Source organism: Benincasa hispida, chromosome 2 (assembly GCF_027475165.1).
Source record: "Benincasa hispida cultivar pf3 chromosome 2, pf3_genome.v1.1, whole genome shotgun sequence".
Taxonomy (NCBI): domain Eukaryota; kingdom Viridiplantae; phylum Streptophyta; class Magnoliopsida; order Cucurbitales; family Cucurbitaceae; genus Benincasa; species Benincasa hispida.
In genome coordinates this window covers 56678125-56704501 of record NC_143479.1, presented here as the reverse complement: position 1 = coordinate 56704501, position 26377 = coordinate 56678125, and the positions used below count along the sequence as shown (strand labels likewise).

Genomic DNA, 26377 nt, shown 5'->3' with positions numbered 1-26377 from the left:
ATGGTGACACGCTAGGGCGAATGAAACCCTTGTCCAATAACTCCTGCAATTAGACCTTCAGTTCCTTCAACTCTGCCGGGGCCATCCTGTACGGAGCCCTCGAAATAGGGGTTGTGCCTGGCTCCAATTCAATGGCAAAATATATCTCCTACTGCAGGGGCAATCTGGGAAGGTCTTCTAGAAACACATATGGAAAATCCCTCACTACTGGCTCCGAAGTCAAGGTAACTTCATTCTCCCATGTGTCTACCACACTGGCCATAAAGCCCCAAGCTCCTTGGTCGAATAGCCTACTAGCCTTCAATGTGGATATCACCTTGGGTAGGAATACAGTCCCAACCTCTTTAAACTTAAAACTGGCTACTGTAGGAGGACTAAAGATAACCTCCTTACGAGAGCAATCTATGCTGGCATGGTTAACAACTAACCAATCCATGCCTAATATAACATCAAAATCACGCATATCTAAAATTATCAGGGTTACATCTAATGCGCGGTTGGCTACCTCTACCTGACATGCTTTTATCTTTTTTGTAGCTAACATGATCTCTCCCGATGGAGTGGAAATAGACAATGAAAATGGAAACGGTTCTGAATCTAACATGGCGTGTCTCACAAATACAGCAAATATAAATGAGTGCGAAGAACTAGAGTCAAATAAAACAAGAGAATGGTGTCCCAAAATGGGAAGTGTACCTGTCACCATGGTGCCTGACTTCTCGGCCTCACGCTGAGTGGTAGAAAATACCTTTCCCTGCTGTTGCTGGCGGTTCGGGCCTCCCTGGAACGATCCTACAGGCTGGCTCCTGTGCTCAGGTGCATTCTTCCTTGGGCATCTACTGCCATATATCCCTTCTGGCCACATTGGAAACAATTCCTAGAGCCAGCTAAACAATGTCCTCAGTGTTGCTTACCGCAAGTGGTGCATATCAGTCTATCCTCCCTGCCATTCCCAGCCTGGGTACTCTGTTGTCCCCACTGACGTGGAGCATGGACTGTGTTCTGACCCCTCTGCTGATGTTCAAGAGTCCTGTGCTCAGCCTTCCTTTTCTGCCCTGCGGAAGTCCCAATCTCGAGTGACCTCCTGTATTCCTCTCCCCCCTGGGAGTCGGCATCAATCCTCACAGCGGCTCGCAGTGCCGCGCCATATGTCTTGATATCCAAGGCATGCACCATCCCTCGCAACCCGCTCCTCAGGCCCTGGATAAATCTCTCGGTCCTCGCTGCCTCGGTGGCCACTAGCTCAAGAGCAAACTGAGACAGCTTATCGAATTCTTACTCTACTCCTCCACTGACATAACGCCCTGCTTCAGGTTCAAGAATTTTGCCTGCTTATTGTATCAGGTGTTGGCCGAAAAGTACTTCTCATAAAAACGTTCTTTGAACTGTTCCCAGGTTGCAAGGCCACCTCCAATATCGATCATCTTTTCTGCCGAATGCCACCAGATTGCCGCGTTACCAGTCAGCATGAAGACTGCGCATTGCAGTTTGTGCTCTTCCGGGCACCTCATAAAATGAAAAATTATCTCGATGGATGACAACCACAGTTTTTCCTTGGTGGGGTCTCCTAACGATCCATCAAAGGGGCGAAGGTCATACTTCCGGAAATCCCTTAAATGTTTGGCCTCAAGAGATAGGCTCTGCGTGTCCTTGTCCTGCAGACAGGCTTATCGTAACGGCTCGGGTGGCATCGATTCCTCCTGAGCCTGAGTCTGGGCAGGCTGTCCTGCCATCGTGCTACGGATCAGTTCCTGCAGCTTCCTCATCAGAGCGGTTGCAACAGCTTCACTAATTCAAGCTTCCATTGCCTTTTCATCCACTTGGGTCATAGGTGAAATTGGCGCCGCCAGAGCAGTTTGATTACTCCCCTCTCTCTCTGCTTGTATTTCTTCTCTAACTGTTTTCCTTGTTCTACGTTTAGGTGCCATGTCCTATCATAAATTCGTACGTTAGCTAACTATTTCTGGGCCTTTCTCAGACATTATGCGTTTAAAACACTACATCACTGTCCTCATATACACATGGAAACTTTCGTTAGTAGAATGTACCTGGCGATGACGAGCAATCCATTACTGGCCACAGGGACTATCTAGACTTACATAGTAAGTCAGTCTACAGAACCTAAAACATGGGCTCTGATACCAACTGTAACGACCCGACCCCCTAGGACTTAGGTTAGGGTGTTACTAAAATAAATGCATACATAGAATTTAAAACGATGCTCAGTTATGTTGAAATAACTGTTAATTAAGCAAGAGAAGTTCAAAAGACTTTTATTAAATGTAATTGTTAAAAAAATAATAGGGTACCCATAATTCGTAAAGACTATCAAAAGTATATAAAAAAAATAATCCTTAATAATAAGTTTAAAACAATAAAACTAAACATTTAGGGAAAAATAAGGACTCTAAATGTCATGATGCGGAAGCGTAAAAACTAGTCCCAGTGGCACGATCACGAATTCCGCTGCGCCATCGCTGGTGCATCTCTACCCTTACCTGAAACATCAACATAAGAAAGAATGAGTATGAAATACTCAGTAAGTAACCCCACCATTGGGGTCAGGCTAGGCATCTATGTCCTCTAGATACCCACCTATGGCACATAAACAAATGGAAAAAACGAGAGACTGAGTCCTATCTTATTGTAGTTAAGTATGCCTATAAAACTGGTGGACACTGAAGGGAACACAAACTGGTGAATCTCGAAGGAAACACAAAACTGGTGAATCCCAAAGGAATCACAAACTGGTGAATCCCGAAGGAAACACAAAATTGGTGAGTCTCGAAGAAAACACAAACTGGTGAATCTCGAAGGAAACACAAACTGGTGAATCCCGAAGGAAACACAAATTGGTGAATCCCGAAGGAAACACAAAATTGGTGAATCCCGAAGGAAACATAAACTGGTGAATCTCGAAGGAAACAAAAACTTGTGAGCATCTAACTAATCAATGAGGATATTCACACAGTCTCAACGTTCTAAGAATCAACATTGTACAATTCTAGAACATTCATGAAAATCCTTGATACTGTGGCTCCATCACATACACATGATTATTAACAACATATCATACTACATTCATGTATACCTTACATCATAATTCCACAGCATGCAAGTATGCCTCAACACCAGCAGATCAAATATCAACATATGAAAACACATACCATCACATACTAACGATCGAGTACCTAGGTGTATCTTTAAACAAAACAGGACCCGTGCCAGAACATACTTGATTCAGGTCATACTATCAATCAACATGCTAATATTTACTATAACTTACACTATCACATGAGCATACAAATAAAAACCTGGCCCGTGGGCAGTTCCAATGATAAGATTACTTACCTTAATCGAAATTCCACAGATAAACTCGGACAACAAAACGATGGCCGCGATTTGAAGAAACGACCCTACCATACAAATACAACCATAAAATTTCAGTCCAATAATAATTGCGACACCTCAGATTCGAAAACACAACACCCCATAAGCTTACCCAAGGAACTTGATTAACAACCACTCCAAAATCTCCTTCCAACAGATTTTAACTCCCAATGGAGGACAGCTTGGAACCTTAAAGATACAAGGGTTAAGTCAACTTAATTCAGTAATCAAAGCGTGCCCACAAACCAACAATAGGGACCATAATTCTTCCCAAAACTCTTGTCGAATGATCTTGAATCCGCTGGACAGTTGCTCTTGTAATTTCTCGAGCTCAAATCTAAAATCAAGATAATGCGACTAATTTAATCTTTAATCCAACTTAGTGGGCATCCAAAATCTTTCAAGAAACCGAACCACAAAATAGATCATACCAAAATCTAAGAGTCAAGCTGCTGGAAGACGGTGCAGCACGCGGCGGTCAGGAGGTTTGATCGGTGGTGGCGCGCGGTGGTCAGGGGGCTGGAGCAGCGGCAACTCAGACGGTTCTCCGGCTGGTCGAGCAGTGCGACTCCGACGGTGACTCTCTGGCTTGGTGAACGGTGCGACTCCGACGGCGACTCTCTGGCTAGGCGAGCGGTGCGACTTCGACGGGTTTCGGTAGTGAGGGAGGCAGCGGTAAGAGAGGTTGGGCAGTGAAGAAGGCAGCGGCGAGAGAGGTCAGGCACTCGAGCGAGAGACGCATGAAGAAGATTGGGGGGAGGGGCTCTTTTTATTTAAAAAATACTACTAATAATAATTATAATAATAATAATTAAAGGAAAATAGTATAACTCTGATTAAATCCTTTCCTTAACCCACTTTATACTATTTAATTCCTTTCCTTTTTCCAAAAATAATTAATTCCTGCCATAACTTTTCAAATTGAATAATTTTGAATAATTTCCATGACAACACTTAAATCCTCACACTTATACTTTAAATTCAAAATTCTAAACATGCCCTTCAACTAAGGGCAATTACTGAAAAAAGAAAAGTTTTACATTATTAATAAATAAAAAAAAAGTGTGAGATGTTACACTTTCTCTCTCTCGGGTTCTTCATCCATCGGGTCCCACAACCCGATTCTGAGTCCAAAGGATAGTAGGTTAGTTCTAGTTGTTGTCCAGTTTGTGTTCGAGCGGAGATAAACAAGTTTCAGGAGCTTCAAAGGTAATATTTCTAAATAACCCTAATTAGTTTATTTAGGGTTGCATGTTTTATTTGTGCAATTAGAGTAAAATCGATTCTCATTTCGCTGCACATGCCTATTTTCCATCAGTGTATACATAACCAGGTGTACGAAAGAGGTACATACTCAGTGAGTTAGGTGTATACTTAACTAGGTGTACGAAAAAGGTACACATTCAGTGGGTTATGTGTATACGTAACCATGTGTACGAAAGAAGTACACATTAAGTGGGTTATGTGTATACGAAGGAGGTGTATGCATAACCATGCGTACATAAGAGATTGTGTTTCCTTCGGAATTCACCAGAGGTCATGGGTCCTACGGGACTTACTAGGATAGAAATAAGGTTTTCATGTATGTATGTGTCCCATGAGAACGAGAGCAGTTTATATGTTCCACTAGAGGTAGGCAACTATAAGACATAGATGCCTAGCCTGACCCCAGTAGTGGGGTTACTTACTGAGTATTTTTATACTCACCCTTTCTCATGTTTATGTTTCAGGTAAAAGTAGGGACACACTAGCGAGCGGAATCCGTGATCGAGCTACTGGGACCAGTTTTATGCTTCCGCTCATGATGTTTAGATTACTTTCATGTCTTTCCACTTTCAGTCTTCATGTTTGAAACTTACTGATTAGTATTCGTTTCCAAACTTTTACAGTTTTCTAGACTCATTAAATTTCTAATTATGATTTATAGGTACCCTGTTATTTGACTTTTATTTAGTTTTAATGAAAATATTTCATTTGACTTTATTTATTTAGTATTTATTTCGCTATGAAAATGTATCATTTTAAATTCTATGTATGCATCTGTATAGTAACGACCTAGCTCGAGTCCTAGGGAGTCGGGTCGTTACAGCAACACAGTACGATCCACAGCAAACACGAACCCAATGATCTCAATGATCACGAACCCAACGAACGACCTCCAAAACCTCGAACTCAGTCGAGTTGAGTGAGGACACCACCACAATGGTTACCTTAGTATTCTCGATGTGAGAATCCAGAAATGTGGACTCTGTATGAACTTGGTTAGAGGAAGAGACTAGAGGAACAACAATCGTATAGACAATTGAGCAAGTGGGAGATTAGAAGTGTCTATCGTATAGACGAATGCTCAATTGTGTAAAAGAAGGAAGCCTATGTATAGATAATGCCCTGCGATCATTTAGCTATGACCAGCTGAGTGAACTATCGTATAGTGACACTCCATCATCGTTTAGTGAAACACTTTCACTTGATAACAATGCCATGAGTTTCTTTACGAAAGTAGCAACTCATCTAAATTTAGGAATTTTTTTTTCCTTTTATCTCACGGTTACCATAAAACCACTAATAACCTCCCACTCAATTGGTTATTAGAGAAAAAGAGATAATTAGCAAATAATTAATATTATTATAAATATATATGATAACCAACTTACCATATTATATTTATAGCCTATAGTTTTAATATTTCATCTCATTTAACATATAAATCATAGTTCTTTTTCTATTTTATGGTACTTAATATAAATCATATTTGCATTAAACCCCCATTTGATATATCTCATACATCACACTGATTATATCATATATAATAGAATTTCCTCTTGTCAATTTGAACATTTCAAATCAACACCAAAATCTGATTCTCAACTTGAATCCATTGAACTACCAAGGGGACCTTATGGACCCATAGCTTGAAGCTCCAATAGTACGTGAATAACTGACTAAACTCTTTAGTCACGGGATCCACCATCCGTTAACTATCGAGCACTCCACTAAAGACCGAAAGTTGCACTCTCTTTACTAATGATATATTTTGTGTCCATATCAACTAATCAACAGTGCGATAACCCTTCATAGATCGCTCGTAAGTACAACTAGGCCAATTACCGTTATACCAATTACAGTACGTGAATAACTGACTATTTCCATCTATTTCTCTCTTTCGGGTTCTTCATCCATCGGGTCCCACAACCCAGTTCTGAGTCCAGAGGATAGTAGGTCAGCTCTAGTGGTTGTCCGGTTTGTGTTCGAGCAGAGATAGATGAGTTTCGGGAGCTTCAAAGGTAATATTTCTAAATAACCCTAATTAGTTTATTTAGGGTTGCATGTTTAATTTGTGCAATTAGAGTAAAATCGATTCTCATTTTTGTTGCGCATGCCTATTTTTCCATCATGTAGTATCAAAAAATGTTTTAATTTTACTTAATTACATGTGGTGGGTTGATAACTTGTAGAAATACAAGTTATTTAGACTGCCTTATCTAGAGATTGCAGCCAAAAGATAGTGAGTATGCGTCAATTGTATGAAAATTAGCTCAGAATTACAATCATTATAAATTATCGCAATTACACCCACTAACATCTTTAAGATGGAAGAACTGATCAATGCATTTCTGTTGCATTACGCCCGTCAATGAACAATGAAGAGACGATTAACGCAATGACGGCGCAATGTGACAGTCGATCTAGGGCTGACTTTCAACCGCATGCGGTAATAAAAACAATACCGCATGCTAACTCACGATCGAAAGATGCAGCTGAGCAACACAAAAGCGAAGGATTGAGACACGTGTACAACTAACGGTTGTGCAGAATTGGCGGTCTGATTGCATAACAGAAGGAATAATATCCCTTCATCTTCAGAATTTCCATAACAACAAGTGGAGACCACAAGGCCGGAGTCAAAGTGTATCCCGCACCTTTTTATTTAATAATAATGTAATTTTTACCTTTTCAGTAATTATCCTTAGTGGAAGGGCACGTTTGAAATTTTTGAATTTAAAGTATAAGTACGAGGATTTAAGTGTTGGCATGGAAATTATTCAAATTCTTTTCAATTGTCAAACTCAATTTGGAAATTTACGGCAAGAATTTATTTTTCTTGGAAAAGGAAAGAAATTTAAATGGTAAAAGGTGGAATAAGGAAAGGATTTAATTATAATTGTACTATTTTCCTTTTATTATTATTATTATTATTATTAAAAAAAAAAAGAATAACTCTCTCCCTCACGCCTCACTCTCATGCGAAACCCCACATTTGTTTTTCTTCCTCTTTCAGCCGCCACCGCCCAGATCGGACGCTGAACATCTGCCGCCAGCCACGAATCCCAGCTGCTCGCCGATCACCTCCACTCCTCGCATCTCTCTCTCTCTCGGCAACCCTTGCCTAACTGTACTGTCTGCGAGCATCGGCGACCCAAACCGCGTGATCTCTCCCTTCTCAGTCGCACGTCTGTGCCTCTCCTCGCCGCCGACTTTTCGCACTGGGGTTTCGCACGCCTCTGCTTATGCCGTGTCGGTCGTCGTCGACTCTCAGCCGTCCGTGGGTGCCAGATCTAAGATCGTGGGTTTGACGTTGTTGCTAATTCGTCTTGTCGTACAGAGCCACTTCTTCATCCGGTGTCGCTTCTTTGTCCGACGCCGCCCAGCTTCTATCGTCGTCGTGGTTGCTATCACATCTCTTTTGGCTAAGATTCTTAGTTTTAGGTGTTTTCCTGGAAGTTTGGGTGTGGTTTGTTTTGGAATAATTTTGGTTAAAATCCGTTAAGTTTGGAATTGTTAAGTTTGGGTGAGTAGTTGGGCTGTTTGTCTTTTGGGTTAAGGGTACCTATAAGAAAATTAAGTTACTAATTTGGGACTAAAATCATGTTCAGATTGGCGTTTTGGTATGAGTTCTAAAATCTGCTAAGAGGAAATTTTGGAGTCGAAATCTTGCGAGTTTCGTTTGGGTAAGTTTTGGTGACCGTCTGATTAATTTTTATGTTGGGTCCTGATTCCAAAGACTGAAATTTAGTATTATGTCTGTATTAAGGGACTTAATTCAAGGTTTATTTTGTTGAAGAGCATTAGCTTGGATTAATATCTGAACTTGACTTCGAGGTAAGTAATCTTACCACTGGAACTACCCACGGGCCAGGCTTTAGTTATATGCTAGCATGATAAGTGTATGTTATGGTAAATTTAGCATGTTGATTGATAGTATGACCTGAATCAAAGTATGTTCTGGCACGAATTCTGATTTGTTTACATACACACCTAAGTACTTGACCATTAGTATGTGATAGTATGTGTTTTCATATGTCGATGTCTGATCTGCTGGTGTTGAGGCATACTTGCATGTTGTGGATTTATGATGTAAGTTATACATGGATGATGTATAATATGTTATTAAGAATTATGTGTATGTGATGAAGCCATGGTATCAAGGATTTTTATGTATGTTTTAGAATTGTACAATGTTGAATCTTAGCACTGTGAATATCCTCATTGATTAGTTAGATGCTCACCAGTTTGTGTTTCCTTCGGGATTCACCAGTTTTGTGTTTCCTTCGGGATTCACCAGTTTTATCTTTCCTTTGGGATTCACCAGTTTTGTGTTTCCTTCGGGATTCACTAGTTTGTGTTTCCTTCGGGATTCACCAGTTTTGTGGGCATACTTAACTACAATAGGATAGGACTAAGTCTCTTGTCTATTACATGTATTTATGTGTCATATGCAGGTATCTAGAGGACATAGATGCCTAGCTTAACCCCAGTGGTGGGGCTACTTACTGAGTATTTCATACTTATTCTTTCTTATGTTGATGTTTCAGGTAAGGATAGAGATGCACAGGCGATGGCGCAGCGAAATTCATGATTGAGCCACTGGGACTAGTTTTTACGCTTCCGCATCATGAAATTTAGAATCCTTATTTTACCCTCAAATTTCTAGTTTTACTGTTTGAAACCTATTATGAAGGATTGTTACTTTTATATTTTAATAGTCTTTACGAATTATGAGTACCCTATTATTGTTTTAAAAATTGCATTTAATAAATTTCTTTTGAACTTCTCTTGTCTATTTAGCATTTATTTCAACATTACTGAGCGTCGTTTCAAATCCTATGCATGTATTTATTTTAGTAACGGCCTAACCTAAGTCCTAAGGGGGTCGGGTCATTACAGTTGGTATCAGTGCCCATGTTTTGGGTTTTGTAGACTGACTTACTATGTAAGTCTTGATTGTCCCTGTGGCCCATGAACGGATTCCTCGTTATCGCCAGGTATGTCCTATCAATTACAAGTTTTATGATAATTGTGCATTAAAATATTTGTTTAGCTTAAATGCACCAGTTATGTTCTAATGTTAGGACAGTGACTCATTAGGAGTTATTATAAGAGGATTATCAGGTACGACACTACAAAAGGAGGAAAATAAAATAAAATAAATTATGAGGTCACTTGGCACTAGTTTATCTCATGGAAATTATGTTAGAAACGAACAAATACATATACCTCAGTTCAGAGATCTTAAAGGTTGATGAAACTATGTAGAGTTATGACAGTTTAGAAATAAAAGTATTTATATATTTAAGCCAAGGAATAAATTGTCGAGACAAGAATTGACCAAGGACTAGTGTTATGTTATGTGTTGGATAGTGCAATTTGTGGTAGTATAAATACGCAGGCCAGTACTCAAGTATAAGGTTAAAAATTGTTTTATGGATAAGAAGGACAAGAAGAAGAGACTATGGATCTATTAAAGGTTTTGAGATATTAAAAACCCAACATTTCGAGAAGAATTTTAGAAAGGATTCATAAGTCATAATCATTTGGGTAATACTACAACTTGGTGAACTAGGGAAAGTATATGTGTTGATATGAAGAATTATTTTGGAATATTTAGCTAAGTTGATATCATTAAGGGAAGCTAAAATAGTTGGACATGACCTTGGACTTAAAGGGGATAAAGTAAGGTGTTATTTGGTTAGGTTGAAGGATTATTCTAGTATACCTAGACAAAAACCAGAGCCTTATTGTGAAGAGGAGATCCAAGTTAGGCAAATTTGAAGAAACAAAAGTCTTTTGGAGTTTAAAAGTATGCAAATTTTCAAAGAAGAATTCTACAAGATGGAAATTCTTAGTGAGAGAGATAAGATTTATGGAGAAGTTAAGTAAAATAATTCAATAAAGAGATTATGTTCCACATGGAAAGTGGAAAAAAAAAGGAGGGTGTCTTGAATTTAGTGGTTTGATCAAGATAAGTGTAAAGGAGAGAGAAGCATCCAAGGAAGTTTACTTTTTGGAAAGAGAAAAGAATTTAATGTGTTCGAAACTCCTAGTTAAGTATGGTTTGAAGGCTTGATAAGAGGGGTTACAAGGTATTTGTTTTGGTGTAAAAGAAGAATACCTCATTATCATGTGGAACTTTAGGACAATATATGTTAGATGAAAAGATAGCTTAGGTAGATGATGGGTATGGAACTTTGTTTTAACACAAGAATCTGTTACCGAAATAGAAGGTTGGGAAGGGATAAGTTAAAAGAGAGTTACTAGTAACAGTAGATGTTCAAGAACTATTGATATGGTATGTTGAGGCTTCATTAGTTAAGACGTAAAACATTGAACTATGATGCAAATGTTGGGCATTAGTAAGATTTAAGGGATTTTGACTTTGTGTGCAAGTGTTGGAAACATGAACTAGCAAGACCATCAATTTGATTGAGAAGAGAAAATAATCCAACTCGAGGTAGACAATAATGTTATATGCACAAAAGTAAGTAAGTTGGACCTTCCAATATAACTATTGATATAAGGGATAGACGGCAATAAAGTTGAGTTGATAGTAAGAGGTTACTAAAAGTTGGTTTGGAGCATTACAAGATAGTATGTATTCTCTTGCATGGGCAATGAGTTAACTAGCTTTAGGGAGTACGAGTAATCCAAGCTAGGACTTATGAATCAAGAAGGTTTTATCGTAAAAATCGACTTCAGGGATCAATTATGGTTATTACGAGGTTATGGAAATGTGTTATCAATTTACTAGCGCTTTAGCATCCAAGGACTTCAAAACCTCATTCTTAGAGGGAATTTTAGACTCATCCACAACAAGGTTTAAGTAATGATATGTGATTGTTTTAAAGCTAAAGAATAATATGAGGATTGGCTCAAGCCAGTTTTATAGCCCACGATAGTATAGAGCCTTATGATGAGTTTCTCATGAATGTGAGGCTTAATTAGACAGAGTTATTCTTAGACATGTAGACCCTAAGAAAGACATCATAGTTGGCGCTTCTAGAGTAGAAGCAGTTTTTAGTTGACCAGATTTGTTCTGGTACGTATCTTCAGATGACACATTATATCATATGACCAGTTTCTCCACTACACCTATGAAGTTTACCTTATGATAGAATGGTAAGCTCAAATATCTGTTTTTAGTATATAAGACTTTCTTAACTTCATGATCGTTTTCACAGTTCTCAGCTCGGACGTGTAGAAGTGTTGCTGATTTTTTTCAACATCTTAAGTTTCATAGTTATTTATGGAAGAGGTTGTTACACCTCTTTCAGTACTAGTTTCAGCTATGTCAAACGATGACCCTTGTTTTGCATCTAGTTTTTTTTAAGAGTCTCCAGTTAGCATTGAGTACTCGATTGGATTTTCGTACAATTTTTCACCCATAGACTAATGGTCAAATAGAACGTCTGAACCAGACATTGGAAGATATGTTGTGCGCTTGTGCACTAGAGTTTTCAGGGAGTTGGGACTTTCACTTGCATTTAGTGGAATTCACATATAATAATAGCTATCAGACTGCCACTGGCACATTGCCATTTGAGGCCCTATATGGAAAGAGTGGCGAGTCTCCAGTATGTTGGGGTGAGGTTGGTGAGAGGAAATTGCTAGGACCTAAGCTAATGCAAACCACGAATGAGGAAATATAGAAGATCAAGGCTCGTATGCAAACAGCTCAGAGCAGACAAGAAAAAGCTATGCCAATATGAGACGTAAGGACCTAGAATTTGAAATTGGTCATAAGGTGTTTTTGAAAGTAGCACCTATGAAAGGTATTATGAGGTTTGGCAGGAAAAGGAAGCGGAGTTCGAAGTTTATTGGTCCTTTCGAGGTCTTAGAGTGAGTTAGCCCTGTAGCTTACCGATTGGCATTACCTCTAGCATTGTCTTTAGTTCATAATGTCTTTCACATTTCGATTTTGAGGAAGTATATGACAGATCCGTCCCACGTAGTCGACTACGAGCCCTTGTGATTGAATGATAACTTGAGCTACGAGGAGAAGCCCATATAGATCCTTGCCAGAGAAGTAAAGACATTGCGCCGACGGGAAATTGCTTTTGTGAAAGTCTTGTGGTAGAATCACCAGTTCAAGGAGGCCACCTGGGAGCGAGAGGATGAGATGAAGGCCCAGTACTCGGAGCTTTTTCAAGGATGAACTTTCGAGGTTGAAAGTTCTTTGAAGGGGGAAGAATCTAACATCCCGCACCTTTTTATTTAATAATAATGTAATTTTTCCCTTTTCAGTAATTATCCTTAGTGGAAGGGCACGTTTGGAATTTTTGAATTTAAAGTATAAGTGCGAGGATTTAAGTGTTGCCGTGGAAATTATTCAAATTCTTTTCAATTGTCAAACTCAATTTGGAAATTTACGGCAAGAATTTATTTTTCTTGGAAAAGGAAAGAAATTTATATGGTTTAAGGTGGAATAAGGAAATGATTTAATTATAATTGTACTATTTTCCTTTTATTATTGTTATTATTTTAAAAATAAAAAGAATAACGCTCTCCCTCACGCCCCACTCTTATGCGAAACCCCCCCTTCGTTTTTCTTCTTCCTTCAGCCGCCACCGCCCAGATCGGACGCTGAACATCCGCCATCAGCCACGAATCCCAGCCGCTCGTCGATCACCTCCACCGCTCGCATCTCTCTCTCTCTCGACAACCCTTGCCTAACGGTGCTGTCCACGAGCATCGGCGACCCAAACCGCCTGATCTATCCCTTCTCAGTCGCGTGTTTGTGCCTCTCCTCGCCGCCGACTCTTCGCACTAGGGTTTCGCACGCCTCTGTCACGCCGTGTCGGTCGTCGTCAACTCTCAGCCATCTGCGGGTGCCAGATCTAAAATCGTGGGTTCGACGTCGTTGTTGATCCGTTTTATCGTCCAGAGCCACTTCTTCGTCCGTCGCTTCTTCGTCCGACGCCGCCCAGCTCCTACCGTCGTCACAATTGCTGTCACATCTCTTTTGGGTAAGATTCTTAGTTTTAGGTGTTTTCCTGGAAGTTTAGGTGTGGTTTGTTTTGGAATAATTTTGGTTAAAATTCGTTAAGTTTGGACTTTCAGAAGCAATATTCAGAGGATTTTGAGGACGTTGCTTATCGAGGAGACTGATTTTTCGTCAGGAATTGTTAAGTTTGGGTGAGTAGTTGGGTTGTTTGTCTTTTGGGTTAAGGGTACCTATAAGAAAATTAAGTTACTAATTTGGGACTAAAATCATGTACAGATTGGCGTTTTGGTATGAGTTCTAAAATCTGCTAAGAGGAAATTTTGGAGTCGAAATCTTGCAAGTTTCGTTTGGGTAAGTTTTGGTGACCGTCTAATTAAATTTTTATGTTGGGTCCTGATTCAAAAGACTGAAATTTAGTATTATGTCTGTATTAGAGGACTTAATTCAAGGTTTATTTATTTAAAGAGCATTAGCTTGGATTAATATCTAAACTTGACTTCAAGGTAAGTAATCTTACCACTGGAACTGCCCACGGGCCAGGCTTTAGTTGTATGCTAGCATGATAAGTGTATGTTATTGTAAATGTTAGCATGTTGATTGACAGTATGACTTGAATCAAAGTATGTTCTGGCACGAATTTTGATTTGTTTACATACATACCTAAGTACTTGAGCGTTAGTATGTGATAGTATGTGTTTTCATATGTCGATGTCTGATCTGCTGGTGTTGAGGCATACTTGCATGTTGTGGATTTATGATGTAAGTTATACATGGATGATGTATAATATGTTATTAAGAATTATGTGTATGTGATGAAGCCATGGTATCAAGGATTTTTATGTATATTTTAGAACTATACAATGTTGAATCTTAGCACTGTGAATATCCTCATTGATTAGTTAGATGCTCACCAGTTTGTGTTTCCTTCAGGATTCACCAGTTTGTGTTTCCTTCGGGATTCACCTGTTCGTGTTTCCTTTAGGATTCACCAGTTTGTGTTTCCTTCGGGATTCACCAGTTTTGTGTTTCCTTCGAGATTCATCAGTTTTTTGTTTCCTTCGGGATTCACCAGTTTGTGGTTCCTTCGTGTTTCACCAGTTTTGTGTTTCCTTCGGAATTCACCAGTTTTGTGTTTCCTTCGGGATTCACCAGTTTTGTGGGCATACTTAACTACAATAGGATAAGACTCAGTCTCTTGTCTGTTACATGTATTTATGTGCCATATGCAGGTATCTAGAGGACATAGATGCCTAGCCTGACCCTAGTGGTGGGGCTACTTACTGAGTATTTCATACTCATTCTTTCTTATGTTGATGTTTCAGGTAAGGATAGAGATGCACCGGCGATGGCGCAGCGGAATTCATGATCGAGCCACTGGGACCAGTTTTTACACTTCCGCATCATGAAATTTAGAATCCTTATTTTACCCTCAATTTCTAGTTTTACTATTTGAAACCTATTATGAAGGATTGTTACTTTTATATTTTAGTAGTCTTTACGAATTATGGGTACCCTATTATTGTTTTAAAAATTGCATTTAATAAATTTCTTTTGAACTTCTCTTGTCTATTTAGCATTTATTTCAACATTACTGAGCGTCGTTTCAAATCCTATGCATGTATTTATTTTAGTAACAGCCCAACCTAAGTCCTAGGGGGTCGGGTCGTTACACAAAGATCCTTACCTATAAATACCCCAAGATTTCAAAGAAAACTTATGCTACATGATACGGGGCTAATTGCTGCTAAAGTGTTGAGAGAAAAGGCTGAGCTAAGTGCTTAACTGAAGAAATCCGGGAAGAAGACGAGACAAGGCCGAGAGATGAGTCTCAGTTCCATTCTGCCAAATACCCGCTGAGAAGCTCTGTGCTGAGAACTGCTACCGGTTGAGCAAGCCTGAGAGGGAATCTCATCCATCCATCTGATCCCTCCAATCTGGTAAGCAGTTCTCCACACGAATCGGTGCCAAGACGTTGGCGCTTGTTTGTATCTGTTCTATCTCTTTTCATCATTGTATTTCACTTTTCTTATCTCTTCATTCACAAACCATGTATCAAACCCTTAATAGACATATTAAATGTTTCGATTACTTTCATATTCCATTTTCTGTCTACTTCCGTTCCTCCGTTAATCACTTTCTCCATGATGTCTTCTTAATCCCATGGTAGTTAATATGAATTAAATGAGTACTTAAATTGTGTTAAAGAGATAAATGCGTTTAGCTAAAGCATGCTAGACGACATCTTCACTTGTGAGAGCAGAAGTGAAGATGCCATTCTAATCTATCAAGAGAAGGTTAGAAGAATGCGTTAACTAAAGCGAGTAGTACTTCCAGACATGGAAGCAACCTTGTGTTCATTACGTTCGTCTCTGATTCACCACAGATATGTGGGAGCGCAGTCGATCACTGAGAGGTGTACACCAAGAGAAAGCAGAATCATACTTATAACTTCGACGTAATTAAGAACTTGCGCTGTTTATATTAGTTATCTTTCTCTTTTTGTTTGTACATAAGACTTGCCGCCACATTCCATGTTCTTTGCATAACCTTCGCAGCCAGCCTGGACCCCAGCATCTTGTCTCATGAAGCTTGTATCTTTTATCATCTAGCTTAGGTTTACTGTACTTATTTTATTATCGCATTTTACTACTTTCTTTTACTTTACCGCAAATTCTATATACTTGTACAAAACACTCTTTAAAGATTGAAAAAAACCTGGTTGCATATACCACGAGCATACCATAATAACCTCAAACAGTCCCTGTGTTTGACCTCGGATCACACAGAGAAACTTGCGGTGGAATTACACTTGGTTCCAACGTAAGAAAACTTGTGACAACGCAAGGCATACTATAAGAACATTCATAATTAACGCATATCTAGAAGTAGTATTGCATATTTGTATCAGCGCATTGTTTATGAAGAATAAATTTTGCGTTGTGTGACATAAGATCAATATTTGCATTAACAAATTTATGGCATCGTTGCCGGGGATTGGTTAACGTTTATTGTTTGAGTGTGTTTTTGGTATTTTGCAGGACAGATCTCTTTGTACTGGCTGTTCAACATGGAGAGTAGTCTGATGGCTTGTGAGTACTGGAGTGATCTAGTGACTCTAAGCGGACCCAGAGATCAAGAGTACTATTCGCGCAAGAGTTCATCAGGGCCAAAGTAATTGGTGAAATTTACCAGCACAAGATATGGCACCGGTAGGAAACCGAATGGGAAATTTACCAGCACAAGATCCAGTTTTTCTTGCTGCTGACCATAATATCCCTATAAATTTCTCACCAGGGATTTCAAGACCTATGGTTGAAGGGAATGTAAGCTTTGAGATGAAACCTATTATGCTGCAGATGATTCACAATGTGGGACAATTAGGAGGATTACAAGGAGAAGACCCACACGGTCATCTGACAAATTTTGTAGACATGTGCAACGCATTCTCCATGCCTGGTGTAACTCAAGAAGGGCTTAGGTTATATCTATTCTCGTACACACTGCAGGATGAAGCCAAGAGGTAGGTTTAAGCATTAGAGCTGGATGAAATTAATGAATGGGAGCAGTTGGTTGATAGGTTCATGAACAGATTCTTTCCTCTGTCTGTCAATGCAAAGAGAAGGAGGGACGTTTTGAATTTCGAACAAAAAGGTTACGAAACCTTAAGCATTGCCTGGGTGCGATTCCGGTAGTTAGTGAAAAGTTGTCCGCACATCGAGATTCCCAATAGTATTTTGATGAAAACCTTTTACAATGGCTTAGACCAATCAACGCAAGCAGTTATCGATGCTTTCGCAGAAGGGGGATTAATGAATAAATCATATACGGAAGCAAAGAACATATTGGATCGCATCTCGCAACATTCTGATGAATGGATTGATACCAGGCTCGAGGTAAGAGGTCGGGAACAAGAGAGAGTAGAAAGTGCTGGTGTGTCAACAGACACAATGAGCGCACTGATCGATCAAATGACCACAATGACCTTACTATTCCAGATGGTGGCTAACCAACAAAGAACTCTCTCTCAAGGATCAACGCAAGTTAATGCGGTGACTCACGTGGCCGCAATGAATTGCGTCCAATGTGGAGAGGGACATCCAGTAGAAGCCTGCCCATGGAATCAACAACCCGTATATTCTTCTATGATTAATCATTTGGCAACATCTATAACCCTGGTTGGTGGGATCACCCAACTTCAAGTTGGGACGGGAATCACAACCAGGGGAGTCAGAGTTTCTATCAGAACAGTTATCAAGAGGGTAGAGGCAACTTCATAACTTCGGGCTGTAACTCAGGTAATTCTCAAGGTATACCACCCTGTGACCAACCGTTCTTATATGATACCTCTTGCAGCACCTCAACTCTGGAGACATCGTTAAAACATTACATTGAAAAGAGCGATGCATTGAGAGAATCGCAAGATAATTCCTTTAAAGAATTAGAAGAGTAGATAGATCAGCTTACAAGGAAATCAAAGAAGAAAATACCTGGTACGTGCCACGGCAATTCAGGAACAAAGGGGCAGCGAGGTAAAGAACAATGTCATGCAGTGACATTGAGGAGTGGCAAAACAACAACCCCTATTATGCAAAAAGTACTAGATGCGTCAACAACACCAGTAGATTTGACAGTTGATGATGACCAATCAACTATTAGTGGAAAAAGTACCAGTTCAGACGCAAGTTCACCTACAAAAGATGAAGCTCTTCAAGATTTGAATTCTCAATCGACGCAACCTTCAGCCAACGAAAAACAACAAGCACAGGACCTCACTAGATAGCCAAGTGAACAAGAAATATGGTGGGATCCTCCACCTTTCCTATCCAGGCTGAAAAAGAAAGATGATAGCAAGCAATTTCAGAGGTTTCTGGATGTTCTTCGACAGCTACACATTAATATTTCCTTGATAGAAGTATTAGAGCAGATGCCGAGTTTTATAAAGTTTTTCAAGGATATTCTCGCTAATAAGAGAAAGATTGGGGAAAATGAAACGGTTGCATTAACATATGAGTGCAGCGCTCTGTTTCAAAACAACCTCCCCGCTAAAATGAAGGACCCTGGGACCTTTACATTGCCTTGCACGATAAGAAGGAAGATGGTCGGGAAAGCGCTGTGCGATTTAGGGGCAAGCATAAATCTGATGCCCTTATCAATTTTTAAGAAGCTGGATATCGGCGAAGCAAGACCAATCACGATCACATTATAATTGGTCGATTGGTCGATAAAGCTTCTTGAAGGCAAGATAGAAGATGTTCTCGTGCAAGTGGACAAGTTTATCTTCCCGGTAGACTTTGTCATATTGGATTAAGAGAAATCCCTATCATCATGGGTTGACCATTTCTCGCCACAGGGCGAGCGCTGATCGATGTGCAGAAAGGAGAACTGACCATTAGGGTCGATGATCAGAAGGTAAAATTCAACGTACTCAATGCGTTGAAGTACCCAAGTGATATAGAAAACTGCCAATATATTGAGGAATTGCGGGAAGGACACTGGCACGAACCCCTGAAGGAGCTGGAGGAAGAAAATCATGAAATCGGCGCAATAGTGGAGGAGGACTGCACCGCAATTTATATGGAAGATAATTTGAACCACTCAAGTTGTCTGAACGAACTTCACAGTGCATTAAGCCATCTCTAGAAGAACCACCTGTGCTAGAGTTAAAGCCGTTGCCCGTGCACCTTAAGTACGCTTACTTAGGAAGTAACGACACGTTACCAGTTATCATTTTCACATTGCTAAGTAAGGAAAAAGAAGATGCGCTCATACAGATCCTAAAGAGTAATGCAAAGGCCTTAGGATGGACCTTGGCAGATATTCAAGGAATCAGTCCTTCATATTGTATGCATAAGATTCGTCTGGAAGAAGGAAAGACGGGATCTGTAGAAAGGCAACGTCGTTTGAACCCTGCCATGAGGGAGGTCGTGAAGAAGGAAATAGTAAAGTGGCTGGACGCCGGTGTCATCTACCCGATATCTGATAGCAGCTGGGTGAGCCCAGTGTAGTGTGTTCTGAAGAAAGGGGGGATGACAGTCATCACTAATGACAAGAATGAATTGATTCCCACAAGGACGACTACGGGGTGGAGAATTTGTATGGATTATCGCAAGCTGAATTTGGTCACTAAAAAGGACCATTTCCCACTCCCATTTATTGATCTAATGTTAAACAGACTTGTAGGGAATTAATTTTTCTGCTTTCTTGATGGCTATTCAGGGTATAACCAAATAGCAATTGCGCCGGAGGACCAAGACAAGACAACCTTTACATGCCCATTTGGTACGTTCGCATTCCGACGCATGCCATTTGGAATCTGCAATGCACCAGGCACTTTTCAACGATGCATGATGGCAATATTTTCAGATTACTTGGAGAAGTCAGTCAAGGTATTCATGGATGATTTCTCAGTCATCGGCAGTAATTATTACTCCTGTTTGTCTAACCTTGAAAAGGTCTTGAAGAGATGCGTGGCAACGAATCTTGTTTTGAACTGGGAAAAATGCACTTTATGGTGGAAGAAGGTATAGTTCTAGGTCACAAAATCTCTAAAGCAGGATTGGAAGTTGATTAAGCAAAGATCGACGCAATTTCCAAGTTACCCCCACCAGTGAATGTAAAAACACTTAGGAGCTTCCTGGGACACGCTGGGTTTTATAGAAGATTTATTCGAAACTTCTCCCAGATCGCAAGGCCCCTGAGTGCACTCCTTGAAGTTGACCGAGAATATAACTTCGATGACGCAAGCACCAAAGCATTCAACACATTGAAAGATACACTCATCACCGCACCCATTTTGATTGCGCCAGATTGGACGCGACCATTTGCGTTGATGTGCGATGCCAGCGGATATGCTGTGGGCACAATATTAAGTCAACACAAGGATAAGGTATTGCATCCTATTTATTATGCAAGTAAAACATTGAATGATGCACAGGAAAACTATACAACCACAGAGAAGGAAATGCTCGCAGTGGTGTTTGCACTGGAGAAGTTCCAACAATACTTAATCAGAATAACCGTTGTGGTGTATATGGATCACTCTGCGATCAAGTATTTGATGACAAAGAAGGATGCAAAACCAAGGCTTATATGGCAGGTGTTGCTACTACAAGAATTTGACCTAGAGATTAAAGGCAGGAAGGGCACCAAGAACCAAGTCGGGGATCATTTGTCAAGATTGGAGAATTGCGAGGTTCAAGATAAAGAAAAAGACATTGAGGAAAAATTCCCTGATGAGCTGCTGATGACAGTAGGCATTAATGTTCCCTGGTATGCAGACATCTTGAACTTCATCGTTTGCGGTCAAATACCAGATACTACTTTTACCAGCAGAAGAAAAAGCTAAGACATGATGCCAAATTCTATTTCTGGGATGACCCATTCCTATATCGACAAGGACCTGATCATATATTACATCAATGCATTCCTGAGTACGAAGTTAAGCATATTCTAGAGCTTTTTCATGAATCCCCGTATGGAGGACATTTTGGGGGGCAGCGGATTGTCTCAAAGGTTTTACAATGTGGCTATTTCTGGCCAACACTGTTCGAGGATGCCCAAGCCCACGTTGTGCTATGCGACAGATGTCAAAGAACGGGAAATATGTCAAAAAGAAATGAAATGCCATTGACATCAATCTTAGAAGCAGAGTTATTTGATGTTTGGGGAATTGACTTCATGGGCCCGTTTCCACCATCAGAAGGTCATCACTATATCCTGGTTGTGGTTGATTATGTATCAAAATGGGTTGAGGCTATTGCATGTGCCAAGAATGATGTGGCCACAATGGCGAAGTTTCTGAAGAAGAACATTTTTGCTCGATATAGGACGCCACGGGCCTTAATCAGCGATGAGGGCTCTCACTTTACCAACCGCATAATTGCTAACCTATTGACTAAATTTAACGTCAGCCATCGAGTTGCAACTGCGTATCACCCACAGACTAATGGGCAGGCAGAGATACTAACAGAGAGATCAAACTATCTTGGAGAAGGTAGTCAATACTTCCAAGTAGGATTGGTCACCCAAGCTTGATGAAGCACTATGGGCTTACAGGACTGCCTACAAAACACCAATTGGCATGTCTCCGTATGCCCTGGTCTTTGGGAAATCTTTCATCTGCCGCTTGAATTGGAAAATAAGGCGATGTGGGCATGTAAGAAGCTGAAGTTTGATTTAGCAAGTGCGAGGAAAGTCCGAAAGCTGCAATTAAATCAGTTGGTCGAATGGCGAAGGGACGTTTATGAAAATGCCAAGATCTATAAAGAGAAAACCAAGAAGTGGCATGATGACCGCATAAATGATCGGACATTCACTGAAGGTCAACAGGTATTATTATTTAATGCTCATTTGCGATTGTTCCCAGGAAAGTTGAAGTCTCGCTGGTCGGGACCGTTCAAAATCAAGACTATCTTTCCTCACGGAGCAGTGGAACTAACAACTTTAGACGGGAACAACGCGTTTAAAGTCAATGGTCAACAAATTAAGCCTTACTACAGAGGCGACTTCGAGCGACTCATGGACACCATTGACTTGGGCAAGCAGGATTAAACCGCCTGCGGAGGGAAGCGATTGCGGTAATTCTGAGAACTTCTTTCAATCAGCATCCCTATCTATGTTTACTTGCTTTCTTTATAGTTTCCTTTTACTGCTTTTGAAATCATGTATTTACTGCTTTTTAGAATTAGTCTTTACTGCTTTCTGTAATTCTCTTCGCTTTAATTTTTCATGTCATGTTTAAATCGTTGAGTTTGTATACATTAGTAGTGTTGTTCTTTAATTTTTGTGAATGATTGGATGAAACATTAAACACCGCAACGTGTTTTTTCGACTTGCGTTTCAGATGAATTAAACAGAAAATTAAAAAACCGGTATGTAACGCGATGATGGGTGCATAGTATGTTAACAAGAGACACCTTGTGGCCATCACACTCAAATGCATTGAGTTGAGGGGTATGTTGCGCTCGTATATGTCATTTGCCCGTTCTTAGCTAAATGCACTATGTTGAGGTATCCTCTAGAAATGCGTTTGGTTAAGGGGAGTGTTGTGGGGGTGTATGCGTTGTTGCCCGTCCTCAGTAAAAATGTACTTGCGTTAATAGAAGCAAGGTGTTATTTTTTTTTTCATCATGCACACGTCTGAATCAAATTCAAACAATGACATCTCAAATTCTTTGATTCTTGTACAGGCACAAAATTTTTGTATTGCGTTAATTTGTAATTATTTGTATACTTTGTTAATATTCAATACAATGAGTACATATTCATTCCATTTTTGCCTGTGCCTTTTTCTTTATCATCGTTTGTCAATACTTGCGATGTTCTCAATCTTTTACTTTTGTGTTCTTCATTGCGTTGCTATGATGTAATATATGTTTGTACTTAGAAATATTTCTCATACTTAGTAAATTCTGACTAACACTTAGTTAATTCTTAGTTTAACAGTACTTTACCTTTTATCTTTCAAAGATCTACTCAAACCTTCTTTTTGAAATTTTCTTCTAAGTGTTTGTCTAGTCTATCCAAACAATGCAATGAGGACCTTGCTCATCTTTAAATTTGGGGGTGGGAAAGGTCTGAGCAGATGAGATCAAGAATATGTAGTATTTAAGAAAATGTGTTCATATTCAAAAAAAAAAAAAAATCATACAAAGCTCCAATGTCAGCGCAAGGGAAACCCTTAAAATATTCCCAACCTGATAAGAGTTTAGTTGTGAAATGAGCCTGCTCGTAGTTGGATGTTCGTATGACACCCATAGGAGCAAGCCAAAACGAAGGTAGGTTTCCAAGAAAAATGCAATATGAAATATATAAAAATAATAAAAATAATAAAATAAATGAAGGAGACAACTCCTCTGAAATTCATGAGTTAAAGTTGAAATTGGCACACAACCGTAGTTGGATGTTCGCATGACACCCGTGGGGACAGGCCAGAACGAAGAGTGTAACCACGACCAACAGTCTCTAAATAAATAATGCAAAGTTTTGACCACCGCATATAGATACATCGAGTTGTTTTAACAAAAAAGAGATAAACATTCTATTTTGAAAAATTAGAAACGCATTTTTTAGCAGAAATTTGTTATATAAAAGAATAAAGTAGGGCTTTGTTAAGAATTAGCAATGATACAAGGAAATTGCGATGTCAAGTAATGTGCCTAAGTGTAACATTCGGAGCAACCAATCGACGCAAAAATATAGGATAGGAATTAATTAGCTTTATTGCCTAAGTAGAAGATATGCTTGAGGACAAGCATATATCTAAATTTGGGGGTGTGATAACTTGTAGAAATACAAGTTATTTAGACTGCCTTATCTAGATATTGTGGCCAAAAGATAGTGAATATGCGTCAATTGTATGAAAATTAGCTCAGAATTACAATAATTATAAATTATCGCAATTACACCTACTAACATCTTTAAGATGGAAGAAAATGAGATTTTACTCTGTTTTGCAGAAAAAACCAAGTTACTGCTTGCGCTCAAGGCTCAAGAAGAACTGATCAACGCATCACTGTCACATTGTGCCCATCAATCAACAGTGAAGAGACGATTAACGCAATGACGGCGCAATGCAACAGTCGATCTAGAGTTGACTTTCAACCGCATGCGGTAATAAAAACAACACTGCATGAGCAACGCAACCTTGAGAGCAAAAGTGAAGATGTCGTCATTGCGTTTAGCTAAAGAGATAAATGTGTTTAACTAAATCATGCTAGACGGCATCTTCACCTGTGAGAGTAGAAGTGAAGATGCCATTCTAATCTATCGAGAGAATGTTAGAAGAATGCGTTAACTAAAGTGAGTAGTACTTCCAGACATGGAAGCAACCTTGCGTTCATTACGTTCGTCTCTGATTCACCACAGACATGTGGGAGCGCGGTCGATCACTGAGAGGTGTACACCAAGAGAAAAGCGGAACCGTACTTATAACTTCGACGCAATTAAGAACTTGTGCTGTTTATATTAGTTATCTTTCTCTTTCTGTTTGTACATAAGACTTGCCGTCGAATTCCATGTTCTTTGCATAACCTTCACAGTCAGCCTGGACCCCAGCATCTTGTATCATGAAGCTTGTATCTTGTATCATCTAGCTTAGGTTTATTGTACTTATTTTATTATCGCATTTTACTAATTCTTTTACTTTACGGCAAATTCTATATACTTGTACAAAACACTCTTTAAAGATTGAAAAAAACCTGGTCGCATATACCACGAGCATACCATAATAACCTCAAACAGTCCCTGTGTTTGACCTCGGATCACACAGAGAAACTTGCAGTGGAATTACACTTGGTTCCAACGTAAGGAAACTTGTCATAATGCAAGGCATACTAGAAGAACATTCATAATTAACGTATATCTAGAAGTAGTATCACATATTTGTATGAGCGCATTGTTTAAGAAGAATAAATTTTGCGTTGTTTGACATAAGATCAATATTTACGTTAACATGGGTATCAATTTATTAGATAAAATTGAGATTGGAAACTAAAATGGTTTTTAGGTTTTGTCAATTAAATTAAGTTTTTTTTGTAGTATTAATTTGTACTTGCTCACATGTTTATGAGCATTAATGTGTGAAAAAGGGTATGTAAATTTGCTAGAGTCATTAGAGTTAAAATTAGGATGTAATTGCTCGGTTCTAAGAAAGAGAAAAGCTTCAAAATGAAGGAAAAAAAGCTCACAGACCCGAATTTACTCCCAGACCCGACCCGGTTTCTTCGCAACCCGCACGCGCCAGCTGTCGACGAAGCCGCTCCGGCCCATTCCGCAACCCGCGCGTCCATGCGCCGACTCGGATCGCCGCCCGCCTGCTCGCGCCTGCGTTTCCGTCGACCCGCCCCGTGCTTCCATTGACTGTGCTAGCGTGCGTTGACCAGCCGGTCCAGATGGTCTGGATCGGTCTGTTTGACCTGGTTGAGCTGGTTTGACCGGTTCAACTTGGTTTTTTTGGAGCTTTTGGCCGGTTCGAGTTGATTCAAAAGTGTTTGAAGTTGAATCGAGAGCGGTTTTTTGTACTACACCAAATTATTATTGTAATAATTTAGTTGTTAGCTTAATTTAAGAGCCAAAACCAATCTATTTTAGGGTGTTTAATTAATTATGCATATTGATGTATGTTTTAATTAAACATTGAATCTTGTTGTGTATATAGTATGTCATATAGATTTAAAATCCCACCATAGATTAACATGTACATCCATTTGATATATGTTATAATTGTTATAATGTATTTAGTATGCATGTTAAGTTTTTTTTTAATATAAAGTGTTATATTAAAGCATGATCATCAAGTATGTATGTATGTTATAGATGTATGATTCTATGGTTATAATGGTTATAATTTTATTTTATAATTGTTATAAAATAACCTAGACTTTAAAATCTATAACAAAGGAAAAAGTTGCATGCTTACCTAGGATTAAATTGGTGTAATTTCAATCGGCTTTTCTAAAGAGTTAGAATAGGTCGATTGCTTGTTAAACAAAGAGGGTCGATTGCTTGTTAAACAAAGAGTTATTTACTTACCCGAGGAGATCTTGTCTAAGGTTGGGAGATGACGGTTTACGGAACACCTCCTACCTGGAGATCAAACTGGCGTCTAAGTCAAATAATCCTATTTTTAATGAACATGCATGAGAGATGTGAGGTAATAAAATTTGTTTATCACCTAGACATCATAGGTTAAAATCCAGTATAAGTGTATTACATGGATCTATCACCTAAACTTAGGATATGTTTAATTTAGCCGAAATATATCTCTAT

At 39.4% G+C, this 26377-nt stretch overlaps 1 long non-coding RNA gene across 3 annotated transcripts in view; it reads left to right on the top strand.

Annotated features, from left to right (window-relative positions):
• Positions 1-15167, top strand: part of LOC150038030 (uncharacterized) — a 33880-nt gene extending 18713 nt beyond the window's left edge. Inside the window, exon 3 of one of the 3 annotated variants that reach the window (XR_016527650.1) lies at positions 14932-15167. This is a non-coding gene — a long non-coding RNA (uncharacterized LOC150038030). Of the gene's footprint in view, positions 1-5120; positions 5373-9203; positions 9440-14931 lie in introns of those variants that run through there. The other 2 variants (XR_016527652.1, XR_016527651.1) reach the window with 2 other exon arrangements.
• Positions 15168-26377: the final 11210 nt, after the last annotated feature.